We start from the raw sequence: 22,413 nt of genomic DNA on the forward strand, positions 1-22,413 counted from the left end.
GCGAAACCTTCCCTGACTTCTCCTCCATGAATCAGCTCTGTCCTCCTCTGGGTTATCATGGCGTCTTGTACAAATCTCTTAATTCATTGTGCACATTACACTAAATTAACTATTCATCTACCTCCCCCATCAGACCGGTTGCTCCTAGAGAACAGTTGTGTGTATTATTCATCTCTTTATTTCTAGCACATAATAGGGACTCAACAAATGTTTGTCGAATGACTGACGGACTAGATGAATGAAAGGCAGAAAGGTTTTCAGAATTTTCCAGAAGCTAACTCTTATAAACAGGTGGATTGGGAGTCCTATAAGTAATTACACTATCACATTCTGTAACGGATTGGTGCTAGCTGAGGAATGACAGTATGTCCAAAAGGTAATGAATTAAACTTTGCTTTGGCATGTTCCCTTTCAGAAATGAGAGCAGTCTTTCAAGTGACTAAAAACATAGGCTTTAGTAAAAGTGTACGAAAATATATGCAGTTAGACTCAATCAATAATGTTGTTCCTGACTAATGTCTACATTTAAGGGAGTTTAATTAAATTATGAAAAAGGCCTTTCTGATTTAACTGTCAGTCTGGTTTATCACGTATGTACACAAGCTGTTCATAGGGTTTTCTTTCAAGATTTCCAGACTCTCAACCAACACAAAGATGCAGAGACGTAGCAACATATTGCTTAAGATGGGAGAGGCTGGTAGGAGAGTTCGAGAAAGCAGGAAAGCCAAAACAAGTTACCTAGGTAGGCCAACAGAAATAGAATTCTACAGAATGCTTTTTCTGTCCTCATTCATTCATTCATTCATTCATTCAGAAAATATTAATTCAGCACACACCATATGCCAGGGACTGTGCTAGGTGCTGGCAGTTCACTGGAGTGGGAAAGACAGACCTCAAACGCAAATATATATACAATTATACATTATGTTTATTATGTTTATGTCCCCCCCACACACCCAAGATTAGAATGCCCTATCTTTTTTTATTTTGTTTATATAAAGTAAACATCATTGCAATAAGCAAGAAGTAAGGAATAATATAAAAAATGTGTTGAGTCTACTATGTGTTGGACAGTGTGCATACTGGGGGCACAGAAGTACCTTCAAAGAGCTTCTAGCTTTTTTTTTTAAGATTTTTATTTATTTATGTGACACAAAGAGAGAGAAGGAGAGAGAGCACAAGCAGGGGGAGCTGCAGGCAGAGGGAGAAGCAGACTCCCTGCTGAGCAAGGAACCTGATGCAGGACTCGATCCCAGGACCCTGGGATCATGACCTGAGCCAAAGGCGGATGCTTAACCAACTGAGACACCCAGGCGCCCCTGAGCTTCTAGCTTTAGTGGGAGAAACAAACACAGGAACAATAAAACTAATAATGCAGTATGAAAAGTGTAGCGATAGAGGTAAGCATATAGTTGCTGCCAGAAGAATGGGGAGCAGTGGAGCTTCCTTCCTCCCTCCCTTCCCACAGGCTACAAGGCTCGACAGGAGACTGGTGGAAATCAAATAATATCATCAACAAGTCCACCTAAGCAGAGACAGCTTTGAAAGGAATCTGCCTCTCTGTCTACCTTCTGTCCTGCCCACGCAGAGGAAGGGTGAGCCCTGCAGCTCCTGGGTGGGTGAGAGCAAAGTAGAAACTGCTGCAGCAAGGCGCTCCTGGACAGGATGGAGGAGCTGCCCAGAGCCCACGGTCTTGAAAGCTGCCCCCCGGAGGGGGGGGTTTAAACCCTGCGAGAGTGTTTAGAGCCCACCTGCATCGACTCCATCACACATGGTCAGTCCCAGGTGTGCTGGGCAGAAGGGGCTGATGTCCAAGGCAGCAGGTGAACCAGTACCAGCCAAGGGACACTCAGCTAAAACTTCACATTTGAAATATATTTAATGTCACCGATTTTATTTAAAACATTCTCAATCCTTCTGAAGTAAAGGTCTTCTTAAATAAAACAAGCTCTGAAATTCTAATATCATTTTGCTTTGGGGCTGTAATCAATAGCCAGAGTTTGCAACTAGCAGTCACAGGATGGATTTAGATTGCAGACACATTTGCTGTCCAAGCATATTTTAAAATTTTAGAATAAAAATGCCTTTGTAGGTGGGGCTGACTTTCTCTGTTCTTGATAGTTGCAAACACTCCCCGATGGCTACTCCCATCCTCTATGTGTTCCCTTCCTGGTCCCAGAGGGTGGCTGAGGTTGCGACCTCTCAGCTAGGCGGACCCCTTCATTTTGCAGACAAGGAAGCTAAGGCTTGGAGGAAAAAGTGACTGGAATACATCAGAGGTAGGACTAGAATCCCGAGTCCCCTACTAGGACTAGAATCCCGGGTCCCCTACCTCACTAGGCTCTTCCGATGACAGGGGCTGCCTCTCAGAGAAGCATTTTGGGAATAGAGTATGCCCAGGCTGTAGGAAGCTGCCATACTGAGCTGCCCTTTGCAAGGGAAAAAATCCTTATTAGTACCACCCATAAATGCAGGCAGTGGGTTTTAGGGGAAAGGCCTGCGGAGACTTCATGTCAAGGTCTCTGCAATCTAACCAACTGTTTGGCCTTGCACCCTGAGATAAGTGACAGGCTACTCTGCATGGGGTGGGTGCATACCCTGTCTCCCTTTAGGGTGCCCGTGCAGGTGAGAGATAGCGGGGTATCCATGGAATGAAACTCAGGGTAGGGTTTGGCTGGAACACATCACTATGAAAACCCTCTGAGCCAGGGTCACTTTAGAATGCCTATTTGCAAACTCAGATGTGGATGGGTGGGGAAGATTATGCATTAGGGCTTATCTCTCCCTCCCAGCTGGGTTTCTGTTATTCCCAGGCGTGGAGGGGGTTGGCAAAGGCCCTGACCTATTCACTTGGCAGGTTTGATCTGCATGTGTGCATCTTTACTACTCTCAAGGAGCACGCCTGAGGATGGTGGAGGGGTGGGGGGGGGTGGGGTGATTTTGATCAGAAGCCAGATAGGAAAAAGAAATCAAATCCACGAATTCAAACACGCATTTACAAAATATAGAATAACGCTCTAGCTTTAACTATTCAGGTAAGCCAGGCCAACCAGTTTAGGAAGAATGTGCTTCTGGGAGGAAGGCTGATAAACAAAATTTTCCCCAGTGCCAAAGCATGCCATCGCCCTTGGGAATTTTAAATTCAACTGATACACGGTTCTCTCAATTGTTCCATTCACAGCCACCACCCATGGGTGGTGGTGGGGGGGAATCCCTGGCTGGGCTTTATAAGGTTGTGAGTCCCTAAAATTGGCTGCAAAAATCTAGAGATTTCCCACCTCCATGGGTACCCTGAAAGGTGACAGGGAATCAGCCCATCTGCTGTCACTTTTCTCTGAGGGTCCCAGGCAGACTGTCACCTACTTTGCAGAGACCTTGGAAGCCCCTGCTGGATCTTTCCCTTAGCCCTACCACCTGTATTCAGGGACATCTGGAGGGGATCCCCCGGCGCCTTGTAAAAAGGTCTGGATCTGAGTTCGGCACTCTCACCCTTGTGCTGATGGATGGCTTCTGAGGCAGCCTCTCTTGTAAGGGCCTGGGCCGTGCAGTTTGGAGACCTGGATTCTGCTCCAGCAACACCTAGCTTTCTCTACTGGGAGGTATCAGAGTGTTCCCCTTAGCAGATGAACACAGGACCTTATAACTTCAAAAAAAGGTGAAGAACCCTTGTTCTAGACTATGCCATTCTGAAGGAAAGAAAGGATGACTTATAGTCATTTTGTAGGACCTAGGCAGCATTTACCACATGGTTGGTGCATGGCAAAGAATTCCTAAATAAATCGAGAGTGCTGACTGTAGAGTGTACTATTACTACATGTGATAATGGGAAAAATAAGGTGTATGCTTCACCCACCAAAAGCTTAAAATTTAATGGGGGGGATGCAAATGAGGCTTTCCATACACTGAAGAGAAGGGAAGATCACCCTCTGTTGAATGGAAGAGCCTGAGCAAAGGTATGGAGACAGACAACTTCTCCTGACGCTTCCCCACTGCAAGGACATCTCTTTGACTTACTTGGAAAGACACAGCACAAATTTTGCTGTTGAGTTTCCCATTTCCCAGCAGAACTCTGCTGGGTCAGTTCATAGGTGGCATGTCTCATAGACCTGGACTCGGGCCCATTTGCTCGGCCACCTGACCTGCTCCTGGTGATCACGTTCACTTTGAGAAAAAGTTTTTCAGATGTCTTTTAGAGCTCAGTTTTGAAAGATGGTCCACCTGGTGCCTGCTCCTTGGCACTGGATGGAGGCCAGAGGATGACAGCAGCATGAACTCACTGTGGATAACAAGTCCTCTGTTATGACTGGGAGCGTTTGCAATGCTATAAATAACTCTATCAATATTGTGATAATGGCACTTTAAAGAGGTCTATTTTACAAGTGCTGAATGTAAGAGAGACCACAGCTGCGCTCATTAATTCTGAAGTATGCCTCCCTCCATGTACGACTTGCAGGTGTAACAATAGGCGTGTTGACTCAGTGGAAGTCTAGATAATGTTTAGATTAAGAAAAAGGTTAGAGTAACGTTGTTGGTTTTTCCATTGTGTTTGGCATAATGAAAACAAATTATACTAGCTTAATTGGAAGTGGGGAAAAAAAAGGGCAAAACATAACTTTGGTACAGATTTCAGATGTTCACAAATAGCTCCTCCCCCCCCCCCAAGAGCAAGTATCATAATTGACAGCAGTAGATCTTTTGATAATTAATTGCAGTAAATTATCACTTGGCACAAAGAAGGCATAATTGTAATTAATTTGCAACCTTCCCAGCGTAACACTGAATTAGAAATGGCACCACCGTCATTTTTCCAGTGGAGGAAATCGAGGGTAAGAACAGTGTACCCTCTTCCTTTGATGTGTGTTCAGAGTTTTGAGGCAAGCCCTGGTTGTAATTTTTCTGGTGTGATTGTGACATCTCTGTGACTCTCTTGGGTTGGGGTGTTTAATTTAGATTGTGACTGTTGGCTCTGGGCTATGATAGTTAGCAAGAGGGATCCTCTGCTGAATTCTGCCACGGCCTCCCATCACGTCAGCCTCCAGTTCCTCACCTAACCTCTGCATCTTCCTGTATCCATTCCATTCGCCAGGGTGCTTGCTGAAAGACCTGATTCAGATAATAGGCATTGTTTCAGTGCAAAATATTACATTTGTAATTGAATGAATTAAGAAGGATTTGCCCTCCAAGTGTTTCCCTCTTTCTCCAGTGCCTCTTACTTTGGGGGGTAATGCAAGATCATTATTAGGAATCTTTTTTTTTTTTTTTTAAAGAGTTTATTTATTTATTCGACAGAGAGAGACAGCCAGCGAGAGAGGGAACACAAGCAGGGGGAGTGGGAGAGGAAGAAGCAGGCTCATAGCGGAGGAGCCTGATGTGGGGCTCGATCCCATAACGCCAGGATTACGCCCTGAGCCAAAGGCAGACGCTTTAACCGCTGTGCCACCCAGGCGCCCCCATTATTAGGAATCTTGTCACGGTGCAATTTCATAGTGCTTGCCGCATATCAAGTTAAAATCTAATTGCTTAACAATTAATTAGAAACAGAAAGGAGGAATAAAACCAGTTGCACTGGGTTCTAGAGAACTGTTTCTATTTCATCAGAGTGCCTGGGAGAACAAATCATTAAGCTATAAAAGAGTGCATCTCAGTTAGAATTTAAGTCAAGTGGATTCATTCAGCCAAATGGTTGCCCAGAGATTACTACCATGGTATGCCACACTGTTGACCAAAGTCTTCAAGGGGTCATGGAACTTTCCTTCTCTTGCTACAGATGTCCACTTAAGAGAATGAGAATCATACTTCTGACAATAGGGGCAAGAAATCACTCTGCCTAGTAGTTGGTCATAAAAAAAAAAGATAAAGATCATAGCCCTATTTCAAGCAGACCTATATAACAAAAATAAGCTTTATTAAATTATTGTGGACACTCTTCAAAGTTCTTCTGAGCCCCATTGTTATAAATACTGAAATAAGGTGACTTTATAGCCAGAGCCCTTCACCACCGCTGCCCTGCCAATGAACTCAGATTTGACCTATATGTAACACCTTCTCTGGGGGTTAACAAATCATTCAATCTTCATGCAACTTTACTTTCTCAAAAAGCAACGCTTTAAGTAACCCCTGCTACCTTGCACCCTGCCAATAACTTCCTCCAGTTGGGTTGAATTAGTCATGATAGTTTTACTGTGTGAGCTAATATTCACAAGTGTCGGAGTTCAAACCACCCAACATATTTCACAGGAGACTTCAAATTGAACTCAAACCTTAGCCCTAGCTGCCGAAGGTCCTAATGTTTATTTTACTGAACTCCCCATATGAAGACCTAAAGCACATAACAAGGACATATAGACACCACCTACGAGTGCTGTGTTTTGTGCCTATGAACCTGGGATACTGGAATCTTTACTGGAGATAGAACTCCAAGTTCCAATCTAAAATTCCATGGAGCAAAGGGAGGGAGAAAACTTCTGACAGGCTCTTATTTGAAAGGGGAAGTAGACTTAATCTGTATATCCTCAGAGGAATAGAACCGAGGCTCATGAATGGATGCTTTGGAGTGGTAGGTTTGGACTTAAGGAAGAATCATGTTAACATTTATGGTTGTCTGAGAGGCGAAAAAATGCTTATCGCAGGATTTCTACCTGGGGGTAGAGAGTGGAGATCAGTGGGTAGGGAGGGTGAAAGAGATTGAGGTATGGGGCTTGAGAGAGGAAGTTGAAGGCTTTAGATGACATGCTTTTAAAAGCCTCTTCTAATTTAGAAACTTTGTATGGGCGATTGATTTCATGACATACGAAAGCAAGTTAAAATGAAAGACAAGAACCGAAGCCCAGCAAAGCACTCTGTGCTATGGAAGGTGGGGTGGCGTGGGTGGCTCTCAGTGGCTGAAGCACTAGCCTGAGCCTTCAGGCCTTCTGAATTCATGTCCAGTTCTTTGGGCAGAATCATTGATAAATGGATGGTTAAACTGAAGGTCTTTTATTTATTCTTTCCGTCACTTATTCATGCAACAAACATTTCTGTAGCATCCCTCTGTGCCAAGCCCTCATGTCCCGCTGCTCTGGAATTACTCAGGTCACTCCTCAGGTTGGCCAGGGGACCTTCATATTTTGGCATTTTTATTTCTCATTCTGACTAGTGGCCAAATGAAGGAAAATACATTAACTATTGAGAAAAAAATGAAACGTAAACTTTCAGAATCCTGTGTAAGGTTTAGCTTGGTCCTAAGAGCTTGGTCTGGCTCCCGCCTGCCTCCCTCACTAACCTCATCTCATGACTCTTACTGTTGTTCTTTTCCTCTAGCCACGCTGGCCTTCTTGCCTCTACTTCTTTAAATACTCCATGGTTTTTCCTGTTGTAGGGTGTCTATTCATGCTGTTCCCTTGGCCTTCCTTGCACCCCTGTATCCTTTAGCTCTCAATGATAACTTCCTCAAGCAAGTCTTCCCTGCTCCATGAGTTCAAAGCACCCCCTCCCACCACCACGATGTCCTGAAGCCATCCTGTAGTCTTTCTTTTTTTTTTTCTTCAAGATTTTATTTACTTATTTGAGACAGACAGAGAGCATGAGCCGGTTGGGGGGAAGGAAAGGGGGAGGGGCAGAGAGAGAAGCAGACACCCCACTGAGCAAGGAACCTGACGTGGGGCTCAATCCCAGGACCCAGGGATCGTGACCTGAGCCGAAGGCAGACGCTTAACTGACTGAGCCACCCTGGCACCCCTGTAGTTGTTATTCATAGCATTTGCTAATAGTTTAAAAATATTTGACTTTCTTAAAAAATTAAAACTTGATTTCATTGTTTACAGAACTCTTGAAACATTAATTGAATCACATTTTGAAATTCAGTGGCGTAAAAGATTGTACTAAAATCCATAGCACCTCTAGAAGATCTGAAATTTAAAAATAATAATAATGCAATATTATCTTAATAGTATCTTAAACGATGTACCTGTCATGGTTTACATATATTTGAACACAAATTGCCAAGGAAATGTTGAAAAAGAAAAACAAAGCTGGGGGCATCACGTTGCCTGATTTCAAGCTATATTACAAAGTTGTGATCAACAAGACAGCATGGTACTGGCACAAAAACAGACACATAGACCAATGGAACAGAATAGAGAACCCAGAAATGGACCCTCAACTCTATGGTCAACTAATCTTTGACAAATCAGGAAAAAATATCCAATGGAAAAAAGACAGTCTCTTCAATAAATGGTGCTGGGAAAATTGGACACTTATATACAGAAGAATGAAACTCGACCATTTTCTTACACCATACACAAAGATAAACTCTAAATGGATGAAAGACCTAAATGTGAGACAGGAATCCATCAAAATCCTAGAGGAGAACATAGGCAGCAACCTCTTCGACATTGGCCGCAGCAACTTCTTTCATGACACATCTCCAAAGCAAGGGAAACAAAAGCAAAAATGAACTTTTGGGACTTATCAACATAAAAAGGTTCTGCACAGCAAAGGAAACCATCAACAAAACTAAGAGGCAACGCCAGTGTGTTTTACCTTTGATTCAAGCTACCCACAACCAAGCACTTAGATGGGCAGTGTTTTTTTTCTTTTTCTTTCTTTCTTTTTTTAAAAGATTTTATTTATTTATTTGACAGAGAGAGTGAGCACACGCAGGGGGAGTGGCAGGCAGAGGGAGGGGGAGAAGCAGGCACCCCACTGGGCAGGGAGCCCAACTTGGGGCTTGATCCCAGGACGCTGGGATCATGACCTGAGCCACCCAGGTGCCCTTTTCTCTCTTCTTTCATCCACAGTTGCCCAGACTCCAGTCTTCTGGGGTGTAACCAGGCCAACTTGGGGCAGAGGAGAACTGGGATTAGCTCTGTGGCTGGTCTGTTTTGGAGTAAGCGTATCCCCATCATCTGCTGGAACTGGAGGGCCATTCTGTTGTCCAGTGATGTTTTGAGCTGTGCTGTGTGGAGCTTCAGAGCTAGTACTGCTCTATTGCACAGCTCTGGGGGGGGGGGGGTACCTCCCACGTGGCATTCTATGTGAATGGTGCCCTGCAGCACTGTGCATCTGCGGATGACGCAGGGACTGCCATGGTCACCTTCACTTTCTTCCAACCAACTCTGCTCTGATCTCTTTTGTATATTGGAGCTTCCGAATCAGATTTTACTTGTAGAAGAGATTCTGCTCCTTAAAAAAAAAAGCACTTGAAACCTCATTACTAAATAATACACCAGCTGAGGCTTAGGGAGCTGAATGACCTATTCATGGCTCTACAACCAGAGAGGACCAGAATTGAGGCTGGAATCCAAACCTCTGCTTCAAGGCTACGCCTGTGGCCTCATCCCAGGGCTGCCTGTCTAGAGATGTGGTAGACTGGGGAGATGTTGTTGTGGGGAATGAAACTGGGTTGCTTATTGGAAGAAACCTTGGGCAGTGGAGAGACAAAGGTTGCGATGCTTCCAGCTAGATCCACTCTGGGACCCCACCTGCCTTGGTTAGACACGCTCATTCCTTTGATCTTCCCTGAAAATATGCAGCTCCCCTACCCTCGTCCCAGCCACCTGCTAACCCCTTTCCACCTCTACCCTGATGTCTTCTCCTCAGGGAAGACTTTTCTGCCTCAACTTCGAGAACAATGAAGGGGAACACTAAGGCCCTTCCTCTGTTTCCCCAAATTGCTAGGTGTGCAAACTCTCCCTTGCCCTCCGGATCGGATCTGACTCACACTCAGCAGTGGCCTGCATCTGTATGTAATTGCTGTGGTTCTTGATCATGAGTAATAGCAAAAAGGCGAGATATTCTGGGAACCTGTTTTATGCTTTTTGCTTTGGAGTGAAACAATCTGTCTCCTGTGATCTCATGACTTCACTAGTCACACATGGCCCTGTCAGCACTTGGGAGGGTTGGGCTGAAGAAGGATTTCTGGTAGTATTCAAACCCAGGCAAGCATAGATATACTCCACAGAAAGGAAGACCATTCCTGTGAATGTGTCTCGTCTGCAGTGAGAGTCAGCAGATGTGACCAGCTTGAATGAACGACTATTAACTTTGTCCTAACTCACCAAGTCCACTGACAGGTGCCAGCAAGATCTGTGTTTCTGTAGTGTTATATACTATGGCTAGTGGATATATAAACTAGACATCAGATGGTGTCTCCCCACCCACTAAAATGGAAACCAGACAGACTCAAACACCCGTTTCATGGAGTTTGTGAGGGCTAAACTCTACCCAGGACGATGGAGACTTGCCAGAGTCTTCTGTTCTTGTGGTCAGCTCTGGCTTTGAGCTCCAGCTTTAATTTAATTACCTCCCTTTATGGATTTTCTCACTACCCTGCTCATGTGTCTGGTTCCCCACCATACCAACTGAGATGTGAACTCAGCAATTTCTCCTGATTTCTGCCAGGAAAGCCACCCATGACAAGGCTTTTGGGTGGATAGAAAGAGTTCCTGGAAGTGGGGAAATGGGAGGGATTTTGGTTGCAGCAACACAGATAACTTAAAAATTTCCTGTGAGGGATTTTTGCTTTTTGAAATCCCTTTAGTCAGTTTGACAAATTGGACCTTCTGCCAGGTGCAGAGCCTCCATACTCCCAGCCCTCCCTCCCTTGTCCCTCTCCTGTCCACTCCCTCACCTCTAGCAAACAAAATAAAACAAACTCATCCCATTTCCTTATGCAGTGAGGTTGAGGTCTCTCAAGCCATTATCCTAAGATTCAGACCTAAATTCATTTAGGTCCTTGGCAGAAGGAAAGACCTTTGATGTAACAAGATGCCACTCTCCTTAGAAATAAAAAGCATAAAAATAAGCAAAAATTGCCTGTGGTTCCCTGCAGAATCAGTGTAGGGTAGGGGACATGAGAAAAGGCATTTGGTGGCTGCTGGCCATCACGGGGTACCCCAACTCCCAGGAAAAAGGACTAGGCTTTCAGGCATGGTGAAGAGGGACAAAGGGTGTGGGGTCCCTGCAGGGCCTTTGCAGGCGAAGTGGCTTCTCTTTTGCTGATTCGGCATTCTGGGCTGCTGTCACCATTTGCTCCTTGCAAAGGCAGAAGAACGTGCCCTGCTTAGAAATGAAAAACCAAGCCATGCTGGAGACCGAGGATGGCTGCTGAGGGTAGGCACGTCCTGAGGATGTCCTTGCCCAGAGCCTGTGGCCCGGGTCAGCCATGATTATCCTCACTGACACGAACTAGTGTGGGTCTGTAATATGTTCCTGAGTGGGGCTGACTCTTCACACTCCCCTCAAGAGACGGGAACTTGAGGGATGGTTGATAGTCTATGTTTCAATGGCAAAACCGAGAGCAAGAAGCAGCTAGAGCTAGTGGGATCTATGCAGGTTGGGTCAGGACACCCAATCTAATCCTGGTTCTGCCTCACACTTGACGAGTCACCTTGGCGAAGGCAGTCCTCACCCTCTGCTCTCAACTCTCTTACCGTGAAAGGAGGGGTCTTGGTTTTCAAAGTGTGTTCCTTAGTGGTTCTGTGAAGCTTTGCATGAGGGTAGAGAGCTGAGGGCAGAAAGAAGCTCCAACAAGAGCAGCTCTGGTTTCCCCTGTTTTATTGCTAGCGATGCGAAGATTTTCTTTGCATAAAGGATTTGCCCATAAAGGCAGTCAAAAAACTACTCCTCTAAAGGATGGCTGTCTACAGGCTCTTCTTGCGCTGACATTACATGATTCTGGACAGAGGCAGGAAAGAAGAATGGATGCCGGGAAAGACGCAAGCATAAGAAAAAGAAGTTCCTGCTACAAATAAATCCCCGGCCAATCGCTCTTCGTCTCTGAAAGTTTAAAGATTTAAAATCTACTTTTTTTTTTAAACTGCAGTTCTCAGCAAATAAAGACTCCTTTAAATTATTCAGGTTTGTTACACCCACAAATCACCCATACAGTACATTCTAAATAAAAAACTAATAACTCTCTTTGCGAGAAGTGTCCCTTCCAGAGGCCATGTAGAAGGCATTAACTTGCACTGGGAGAAAATAATACTAGTGATTTCCAAATTACACTCATTTTAGGAAATAACTTAAATAAATGAATTTGGCCAAGTGCAGCCTGCTTATTTCCCCTGCATTCAGATGCAGAAGTAATATTTTTCTGCCAGCAAGTATTGGAAACAAAATCACTTACAGCCATACTTAAGGAACATTTTAGAATCGTCCACACAATTAGTTTAGTTACATTTCCAAAGCCTTTGCTTTTTCCAGTGCTCAGAAGAGTGGGGGAGGGGTCAAGGTAGGGAGGGCAGGAAAAAGAGGGTCTGCAGGGCTACGGGTGGGGGTAAGCTCCAAAGTTAGAGACCTTAGCAGATACCTAAGACCACCCCCATCAAATGCCTCTCTCTCTGCTTGTAACATTCCTCCCTGGTGCTCACCCTGCTTCTAGAGGACCCCCTCTAGGCATGACCCAGTCTATTCTATTTTCTGATAGATGTAGTTATTGGGAAACTCTTGGCAGACTAAACATTCAATGTTTGTCAATTAATGAAAATACTCTACCCTCCAGTTTTCACCCATTGTCCTGATCAGCCCTCTGAGGAAGTGCACAGAGCAACATTTCTCCCAAGGTGACCCACAAACATCCTTGTCTGAAAGATGATGGAGGTGTGCTGAGTGGAGGGGGTGAGAAGCCAGGGACGCACTCTTTCTCCCTTCTTCCTTGGGTGGCACTGAGTGGTAGGGCAAATTCAGTGTATTGCTGAGGTTGGAAAAACAGGAGTCAGATAGCACATCCAAGGCTGAGTAAGGCAATGGGGAGGGGTGGGTTCCTGCGTAGAAGTGGGGAGCTGAGTTCTAGTCCAAACTGGGGACCCTCCTAAAGGACCAATGGTGACAGTTACTCAGTGCATATGAGCCTCCATTTCCTCATTTTTTAAAATATTTATTTTACTTATTTATTTGAAAGAGAGAAAGCATGAAAGAAAAGGGAGAGTACAAGTGGGGGGAGGGGCAGGAGGAGTGGAGAGAGGAAGAAAATCTCAAGCAGACCATGCTGAGTGCAGAACCAAACCTGGGGTTGCATCATCATGGAGATCATGACTTGAGCTGAAATCCAGAGTCAAATGCTCAGCTAACAGAGCCCCGCAGGCGCCCTACCATTTCTGCATTTGTAAAACAAGGGCAACAATGCTTACTTTATAGGATGGTAGTGAGGATTCAGTCCAGGAACATTTATTGAGCACCTGTTTGTTTTACCCGAAGCTAGGCGATACTCCTGCCTTTAAGGAGTTCAAGGTCTGAAGAGGAGACAGACAGGTGAAGACCGGCAGGAATGTCCTGTGGAAGTCTGTACAGTTACGTACGAGTGCTATGGATGCTGAGCCAGAGCCTTAGCCAGCAGGGGGTGGGGGTGGATTGGAGCCGACCTCCCAGAGGACAGAAAGATGAAGTGAGGCTTGTCATCTGTGTTGGGAGGAGATGAAGCCAAAGCGATAGGCGTTGCCAAGATCATTGTACATTATGCTAAGAACCTGGGTTTCATTCTGGGTGATGGGAAACCACAGAAAGGTTTGGTGTCGCCACACAATTTGCTGATGTGTTGGAAAACACCTGGCACGTAGCAGAGTCTCAATCAATGTTCATTTCAAAATTTTGAGCTGAGATTACTTTTTTTTTTTTTTTGCCCCAGGAGAGTTCCTGCACTTCTTTGCTTTATGCATATGAAGAAATTCATGATAAGAGAGATCGAACGCTGCAAAAAGAACATTGGAGCAGGAGCGAGGAGACATGAGCTAGCCCAGGTTGCCCTGTTTCTTGTCTGATCTCGGGAAATTCACTTAATGTATTTGAGACTCAGTTTCATGATCTGCAAGCTGGGATTCACAACACCCACCTTATCTACATGGAGAGCTGCCATGGGTAACTCAGTGTCAGGGGCTCACACTGTATTGTTTGTGGCTCCGCAGAGGAGCCTGGGGGTCTAGGATCATAGGACAAGAGAGAAGTGTGAGGGCAGTGTTGTGAGAACTGAGTTTTGGGGGAGGGGTTAATACATATCTTCCTTTACTTTGTCAACCTGCACCTCCCAAGTGAGTAAAATGTATGCTGTGTGCATCTCGAGACGGCTGAGCAGAGTGGCTGAGGACAGAAATAGCCCTGCTGATTTATGAGCAGGAGGCAGATTTGCTTTAATATCGCAACACAAGAAAGTCAGGTCTCTTAAATAATATGGCTCGCAGATTTACAGCTGTGTTGCGTGCTCACTTCAGTGCTGTCTCTGACCATGGACGGTGCTTTACTCTGGAAAGGCTGAAGTCAGCAACTTCCAAGACGCTGGGAAATAGATCCAGTGGCAGGAGCCAGTCTACTGGGTCAGCTGTTTTCAGCGGGGGCCCCACTCTCTCCCTCCACTTTGTTATGTGTTGTCAGGCCTTGTCCTGTGTTCCCCGCAGGCTCGGGGCTGGTTTGGGTCTTGTGAAGCCAGGGGTATAGCACAGAGAAAGAGCTGGTGCTTATGGGGTGCTATTTGGGGGATACCAGCAAGCTCTACTGTTACCTCCAATACTGCCCATGTCCATTGGTTTAGGCCACGAGGGTAAGGACTGCTGTCCCCTTGGGCTTTTTGAAAGAATGCACGTATCTCAGGAAGTGGGGACACAATCAGCCCCTGGTTCCTTAAAAAGAATGACGTATTTATTCCACAAATATTTAGATAGCATTGATTATAATCCAGGCACTGTTCTCAATGCTTTGTAATTATTGACTAATTTTCCTAACAACTGTCTGAGGTAAGTCTGTTATAATCTCCATTGTACAGATAAGAAAACCGAGGTAAGTACAAAGGGGAGTGAGCTGTCCAGGGTCCCAGGGCTAGTGACAGGTGGAGACAGAATTTGAATCTGACAGTCTGGCTCCATTGTCCGTGTTCATAACCATTATGCCGTGAACAATAACGCAACACCAATTACAAGAGCTGAGTACTATACAGCAGTCATTGTGCTAAACGCTTTTTACGCATCTCCGTTCATCCTCACAGAACCCTGTGAGGTAGGTGCTGTTACGACCATTCCTTCTTTGTAGAGGAGAAAGCTGAGCACACAACTTGCCGAAGATCACACTGGTAGCAAGCGGCACAGTTGGGATCTAAACTCAAGCAATCTGACTCAGGAGCTTGTTTGCGAAATGTGAATGCGGTGACTGAATTTCTTTCCATGCACATTTTGGAAAGGAAGTGATAAAAAGAGGGAGACAGCTGTGAGGGCAACTACGGGAATAGAACTCTCCCTATTTTGGTTTCTGTCAAGGGTCGGCCCCGTCGATCCTGCCACTAGGGAGCCCATTCAAGGTTTGGTGGATGAAGGCTGGCACAAAACGGCACGGACACTGCACAACGTAACGAGAGGCCAGGCCCCTTGCACGCCTTTGTTCTCGGCCCCAGGGGCCATTTGGCTTTCTCTCCATCTCCCACCTCCTCTCCTAGCTCCATCAGCTATCAGGAACCGTCCCTATCTTGGGGTCCCCTGTCCTGCTTTGAGACAGTCCCATCTCCTCCTCCAGTGGTGGTACCTGAGTTTCTGACTTCTTCCTTGTACCTCAGCATCCCCTTTGATGACCTGTACATGGTCCACTGCTTGTAAAACCAGCCCCTGCTCTGCTTTCTCCAGCCTCACGAATGCTGGAGTTTGGCTCAGACCTCCAGGCCTGTGAAAGGGGCTTGCTCTGTACTGGCTGTCAGACCTGCCCAGGGTTGATGGAACACCTGCTTTCATTCTTTCCTTCATTCGGTGCATGTGTATGGAGCTGAGAGAGCATCTACCATGTGCCAGGCACTGTTGTAGAAGCGAGGGACACAGACGTGTGTGAGATCAGTCCCTGCCTACAAAGAGCTCACAGTCTGGCGGGGATGAGCGAGTCCGTCATTACGGTACAGGGGACAAAGCAGTGTGATAGTTGTGATAGACACAGCATTAGAGGAGCAGAGAGGAAGAGTATCTTAAATCACATGGCGGTGTGGATGGGCCTTGGGTACTCAGCTCATGGAGATGAGCTCTTCTCTCTCGATAGAGAGCCAGTGGGAGATTGGCATGCTCACTGTCACCTCTCAGTGCTGCCCACTCAGCTGTCCATGGCTTGCTTGCTCAACATACCTGCTCTCTCCAGAGGCACCATATTACTGTTCTCTATTCACTGTAGACACACTGTGTCCCACCCACTAGCCTGGACTTCCTGAAGGTGGATACCCTGCCCGTTCACAGCCCTGGTGGGCTCTGCTTCTGTGGCCCCCTACTTGTGGGTCATCTAGTAAGAAACCAAGGGGGCAGGTCCAGAGAGAGTGGGGAGTCAGGGAGACGAGGAGAAGAGCTGAGGTTAGCGGTAAGGTAAGCAACGGGCCCACCGTGACCTGGAGCTTTTACTGAGACACAGCCATCGGAGGGAGGCCTTAAGCAAAGACATGGCATACTCTGATTCACGTCTTAATAGGATCATGCCTGCCGAAGTACTGAGAAGAACTGTAGAGTGGCAGGAATGAAACCAGGAAGACAGGTTAGGAGGTTGTTGCCTAATTCAGATGAGAGATGCTGGCAGCTTGGATGAGAGTGACAGTGATGGAAATGGCTGAATCCTGGGCATCTTTGGGAGGCAGAGGTAGTAGAATTTCCTGCTGCCCTGGGAGCGGGTGGTGAAGAAAGAGAGGAACCATGAGGGCTCCAGCGTTTAAGGCCTGTGCAAGTGGAACCGTGGGCTTGTGATGGCCAGTGATGGGCGGGACAGCTAGGTTTACAGCCTGTCTTTCAGTGGCCCTAGCGTAAGTGTTGGGGGGACAGGGAGATTGAAGAGAGGCCCAGAAGTTACAGGGGATGCGGAGGGGGTGGTGTCATGGCCTGTGGCTCCCACTTGCATTACAAGAAACCTTCATTTCAGGAAAATACAGGTAATGCCGTCACTTCCGTCTATTCTCTATATTTAGATATTTCTGGGCACCTGTATGCTGCATCTGCAGCCCCATTACTTCTCTGAGAAGGTGCTGTCTTCTCTCGCCTTTTGCTAAGTGACAGGATTTACTGTGGCCTCTTATGTTAGGCTTAAATCAGGCCTGGGGATGTGGACATTTTGCTAAGCAGGAACTCGGGTGCGGGGACACAGTAATGAATGGGTCTTTCCACAAGCCCGGTGCATTTAATAACTTCCAGGTTATTCCCAAGTGATTTCCATGGGAGTGGACCAAAAATTGCCTATCAGTCCAAATGAAGTATGCCACCATTTCTCCCGCTTTCCAGTTACTTTTTAATTTCAGCACCACCTGCTCCTAGTTCCACCAGGGCTGACTCTGCCAGCATCGTCATTATGAGTTTTGTCTTTCTGCGATGTGTAACTCGTCATGTCCCAGGCCTGTTCCTGCTCAGCGGCTGAAAGTATCTGCCAGTGTATCAGCATCTCTGGCTGGAGAGACATAAAATGGGCTGCCCTCCTTATACCCAGATGAGACTTTGAACCCATTGGCAAAAGCGTACCACATCATTACGGTGTGTGTGTGAGTGTGAATTATTTTTGGCATCAAGGTAAATTCTACCCAGGCCTCGTATGTGGAAAGAGCAGGGGTTTTAGTGTTGGAAAGAACTGGGCTCAAATCCCAGTTTTATGACTTACTCAGCTGGTGACTTGAGGTAGGTTAATTTCGTGCCTTGGGTTTTCCCGACAGTGACATGGGTATGGTACCTGCTTCATGGATTGCCACGGGCAGCACATGAGAAACATCTTGGCACCTGGTGGGCTCCTGGTACATGTTTGTTGCCTTCTACTGCCTCACATGTGTGGTCTCATGACTTTCCTCATCTGTAAAATGGGGATACACTGAACATCGCTAGAGGTCACAAGCACTGGCTTTGGTGTTGGGGCACTTTGAGTCTGAGTCTCTTACTATGGGGCTGAGTCTCTTACTAGTTGTGTGACATTAAGAAATTACTTAATCTCCTTATACTCAGTTCTTCACTTGAAAAACAGATAAAAATAACACAGCCTTCAAAAGATTGTTGTAGGGATTAAGCCAGTTAATTCCTGGAAAAGCACTTAGAACAGTGCTGGGCACAGAGCAGGCCCTCTGCAGAATATTAGCTCTCATTCTCCAGGGTTCCCTTTCCATCAAGGGGCTATTTAGCTTTCGTGAGTTCGCTCCCATATCAACTTTGCAAAGTCAACTTAGATACTTGGTTTCACTTGATTCTTATAATACTTGGTAGGTAGGAGAAAAGTTGTTGTTTTTATTTTTTTTAACTATCATTTAAGACATGGGAAACTAAAACAGCACAAAAGAGGTAAATTGCGCAAGGGCACAAACTAAGTTAGCAGCAAAGCCTAAGTCAGACCGCATCTCCTTAAATCCTACTCCCCATTCTCCTCCCACTGTGTGATCCTGACTCCCATTACCTTCGGGGTGGAGCACACAGGCTAAGTCCCTGGAACACTGTTCAGTCCGTGTGGCCTGTGTAACTCCTGAGCGTGTGACTCTGGAATGATAGAATCACTGCACATTTATTGTGTAGGTGTTTTACATATATGATGTTGTCAAATAACCCCACATTCTTTATATTCTGGACGATGGTGTATAAAAAAGACTTCGCAAACATGGATATGGTTAACAACCCTAATCTATTTTTTTAAAGATTTATTTATTTATTTATTTATTCCAGAGAGAGAGAGAGAGAGAGAGCGGGGGGAGGGGCAGACAGAGAGGGAGAGGGAGAACCTCAAGCAGACTCCCTGCTGAGCGTGGAGCCCAGTGTAAGGCTCAGTCTTACAACCATGACATCATGACCTGAACTGAAATCAAGAGCTGGACGGTTAACCGAATGCGCCACCCAGGTGCCCCCTTAATCTATTTTTTTTCTTTGAGAATTAATTCACATACTATAAAATCCAGCCTTTTAAACTGTGTAATTCTGTGGCATTTGGTATATTCACAAGGTTGTGCAACTATGATCATTATCTAATTCCAGAATGTTTTCATCAGCCCCAAAAGAAACCCTGTAAACATTAGGAGTCATTCACTCCCTGTTTCTACCCCCTGGTAATGACTCATCTACTTTCTGTCTCTGTTTCTATTCTGGATTTTTCATACAAATGGAATCATACAAGATGTGGCCTCTTGTGACTACTTTCCTTCATTTGGCATAGTGTTCTCAAGGTTCACCAAGATTCACCAAGGGCATATTAGTACATTGTTTCCTTTTTATGGCTAAATAGCATTCCATTGTGTGGATCAACCACCTTTTGTTTATCCATTCACCAGCTGGTGGACATTTGTGTTGTCACCACTTTGGGGCTATTATGAATAATACTGCAGTAACATTCATGCATACACTTTTATATGAATAGATGCTTCCTTCATTTTTTTGTTTTTCTTTTGAATATATGTTTTATTTATTTTTTAAAAGATTTTATTTATTTTAGGGAGACAGGAAGAGCACATGAGCATGAGCGGGGGGCAGGGGCAGGGGGAGGCATAGGGGCAAGCAGACTCTCCACTGAGCATGGAGCCCAACTCAGGGCTCCATCTCACCACCCTGAGACCATGACCTGAGCCCAGATCAAGAGTCGGATGCTTAACTGACTGAGCCACCCAGGAGCCCCTAAATATATGTTTTAAATTCTCTTGGATTATATACCTAGAAGTGGAATTGCTGGGTTATATGGTTAACTGTATTTTAACTTTTTGAGGAACTGCCAAACTGTTTTCCAGAGCAGCTATGCCATTTTACATTCCTGACAGCAGTGTTCGAGACTCCAGTTTCTCCACATCTTCACCAATACTTGGTATTGTCTGTAAGGTATTCATTTTGTAAGGCTATATTTTTATTCTGAAAACTTTCCATCTTGGATATCATTAAAAAGATCACATTGCTTGGGGTGCCTTAGTAGCTCAGTTGGTTAAGTGTCCTACTCTTGATTCATGAGCTCAGGTCATGATCTCAGGGTCATGACATCCAGCCCCGAGTTCAGCTCTGTGCTGGGCGTGGAACCTGCTTAAGATTCTCTCTCTCCCTGTCCCTCTGTCCTTCCCCCTAGCCCCCCAAAAAGATTATACTGCTCAGTTAGATAGATAAGAGAGAATCTTCAAAGTTCATGGGTACAAGAGGAAAAAGTATGTTTGCTTCTTTGGATTTTAAAAACAGCTTAAGTGGAAAAGAATACTTAATTATTGGCTTGTATTACATATTTCCATTTACCATTTATTTTAACATTTCTCCTTTGTACCTTTCTGTTTTAAGACATCATTTTCAAGAATGTTCATCTTGGAATAGATTAAACTACATGACCCTTAGGTCTGCTAGACTGCCTATTGTAATAGCAGTATATCTCTATGATGTGCCTGGCATTATCCTACATGATTTAGGTATATTAACACAATCTTTCCAACAAGTTTATGAGATGGTTACTATTGAAATCTCCATTATGCAGATGAGGAAATTGAAGTACAGAAGGATTAACTTGCCCAAGGACACACAGCAAGTAAGTGGTAGAGAAGAGACTCAGACCACAAAGTCCATGTAGTTAACCCCTGTCTACTATGGTCCTAATTTTTTACAAATGTCGTGGTCTTGACTTATTCTGGACTGATACACTCTCTTATTCCAAGATCTTTAGGTAGAGCCTCGATTTGTTAAAGTAGGTTCTTCATAGTACCAGGACCATAATATTACTATACATTTGAGTAATCCTTTGAATTGAAACAATAAACATAAAGAAAATGTCAAGGTAAGGCTTTAAGTCCTCTTCCAAGAATTCCTTGATCCCCTCATTCATAATTATCTGTCACTCCGTAGTCATACTTTGTATGACAAGTCATTCCAACAAATATTTTTGTGCCAGACATAGTAATAGGTGTTGGGATGCAGAGATAAATAAGACAAGGTTCCTTCTAGCACTTAAAATAGTTTGGCATGCATTATTTACATGGTTCTCTGTCTCTTCCCTACTCATTCTCTCTACTCCTTTCTCCAGGTGAATTAAACTAAAAATAAAATCTACATTTTAGGGTGGACCTTTATAACCTTTTTCTTACATGTCTACGATGAAATTTCCCCTTATCTCTAAGAGGAGAAAGTATGGGATCCACATTTCTTGTCTTTTTTCCTAAAGAATGACTTACCTGAGTGGAGATAAAGGGAAGGAAGGGAGCAGGCAGGTCTCAGCACCCTTCTCTCCACCAAACGTAACACATTGTCTTCGGACCCTGGGCCTCTGCTTCCCATCTGAGGAAATGGAATCACTGTGCACCCAGCTGTTCAGGCCCTGGACCTAATAGTGCCCTCGATACTCCTCTCTTCCTCATCACCCACTCTGAATCAGAGACAAGTTTGTGACCTGTTTCTCCAAAAATGACTCCAGATCTGTCCACCTCCCTACACCCTCTCTGTCCTGGAGTCTCCCATGCCACTGTCTCCCCTTTCCTAGCTCCTCCTTGTCCCCTGCAAGCCATTCACAACACAGAAGCCAGATTGATATTTTAAAAACAGTCATGCTACTCCCTTCCTCAAAAGCAGGCAATGGCTTTTCATGGCACAAAATAAAAATCCAAACTCCTGATGAGGCATAAGTCTCTTTGTGATCTTGCTCCTGGCAACACCTCCCTTTTTTTTTTTTTTTTAGAAGTCCTGTTCTCAGGATGGACACAATTTTTGCTCCTGCACATGGTAAGCTTTCAGTTCAGATAGCTGTTCGTTATCTCTATCCTGCCAAGGTCCTTTGCCGGGTAGCAAATCAGCATCCATCAGGTCTCAGCTTAAATGTGAACTCTTGAGTGGTGCCCTCCGTGGCTACCCTATCCGAAATAGATCACTTTCGCTGAAGACGTTCTCTTTCTCAGCATCCTTTGGTCTCTTTCTTCACAGGGCCTATATTGGCTCAGTAATTTATTTATTTCATACCATAGCCTCTCCTATGACTGCACAACTCCCTTTGCCAAGAACTGTGCCCGGTCCTCGGCAATCTGACGTGCTCACTGTGCTCAAATGGCCTTCCCCTTAATTGAGGGCAGAGAAAGCAAGACAGACAGACATCACTGCAGCAGAATTGTGAAGCGTGGACACCAGACAGGGAACACTGGTTGTTGATGTTCATGCCAGCTAAGCTAAATTCACTTACAACTGCAAGAAAGTGTAAGACACGGCTCTGCCAAGGACTCACTTCATTATCTGCTTCCTTGTCTATAAAGACAACAATCACGCCTACCCTACTGAGGCTCAGGTGAAATGAAACTGTATGTAGAAAAACAAAATACTGTGACGAGGCAAGATATGTGTTCACTTACAATGCTTATTGTTGGACACAAAAATGCTTATTACTTCAAGCAGAATTTGATTCCTTCCCTTTCTGTTATTGGTGCTGCCAGCCTACTATGCATTTGGAGGAGATGCTTGGGGATGCAAGCCAGGCTGGTTAGAAAGGCACAGGGGTGCAAAGTTCCTCTCCTTCCCCACCAAGATGCGCTTGCCCTGCAGC

At 45.1% G+C, this 22,413-nt stretch overlaps 1 long non-coding RNA gene across 8 annotated transcripts in view; it reads left to right on the forward strand.

Moving 5' to 3' along the window:
• LOC130543452 (uncharacterized) overlaps positions 1-22,413 on the forward strand; it is a 327,812-nt gene that overhangs the window by 30,865 nt on the left and 274,534 nt on the right. For 7 of the 8 annotated variants that reach the window (XR_008958821.1, XR_008958816.1, XR_008958817.1 and 4 more), the window contains exon 2: positions 13,604-13,715. The exons of the other annotated variant lie outside the window; for it this stretch is intronic. This is a non-coding gene — a long non-coding RNA (uncharacterized LOC130543452). The remainder of the gene's footprint in view (positions 1-13,603; positions 13,716-22,413) is intronic. 8 annotated transcript variants of the gene reach the window in all.

This window comes from Ursus arctos, unplaced genomic scaffold, assembly GCF_023065955.2.
Source record: "Ursus arctos isolate Adak ecotype North America unplaced genomic scaffold, UrsArc2.0 scaffold_12, whole genome shotgun sequence".
NCBI classification, from domain to species: Eukaryota; Metazoa; Chordata; class Mammalia; order Carnivora; family Ursidae; genus Ursus; species Ursus arctos.